The 451-nt window shown below is 47.7% G+C and overlaps 1 protein-coding gene across 1 annotated transcript in view; it reads left to right on the top strand.

The window, feature by feature from the left end:
- LOC107732163 (interferon regulatory factor 3-like) overlaps positions 1-451 on the top strand; it is an 11314-nt gene that overhangs the window by 6104 nt on the left and 4759 nt on the right. The gene's annotated exons all lie outside the window — the stretch shown is intronic.

The following is a 451-nucleotide window of genomic DNA, read 5'->3' as shown; positions in this document are numbered from 1 at the left end:
CTCTTCCTCTTTACTAGTTATAGCATGAAATAAACATGAATGAACATAAGAAGGTATCTTCTTTCAACGGCGCAAAGATGCCAATACACAGCATTTTTCAAATTCAAGTCCACCACATTAATCTACTCTCCTGTCTGGTTTGTTTGTCGATTTGAATGGCAGATTCGGCGTTATGATCATAGACTGTATAAAAACATGGACGTAGTGTCCGTGACGTCACCCGTAGGTTCGAAGAGCGTTTTTGAAGCTCAAAGTGGGCGGAGCCGGCCGTCGCCATCTTGGCACTCGCCTCACTCCCCTCACTCCCGGATAATCGAAAATGGGCAAAGAGGCGGGAGCTGGCTGCTGAAACCACACTCGACGCCGTCGACGGTGGTGACAGCAGCGGCAAGCCACCTGTCACTCAAGTGGCCACGCCCTTAATTATGCAGAACTTTAAGGCTTAATATAA

This window comes from Sinocyclocheilus rhinocerous, unplaced genomic scaffold, assembly GCF_001515625.1.
Source record: "Sinocyclocheilus rhinocerous isolate Xijiao unplaced genomic scaffold, SAMN03320098_v1.1 scaffold1541, whole genome shotgun sequence".
Classification (NCBI taxonomy): Eukaryota; Metazoa; Chordata; class Actinopteri; order Cypriniformes; family Cyprinidae; genus Sinocyclocheilus; species Sinocyclocheilus rhinocerous.
This window is presented reverse-complemented; position numbering and strand designations above follow the sequence as displayed.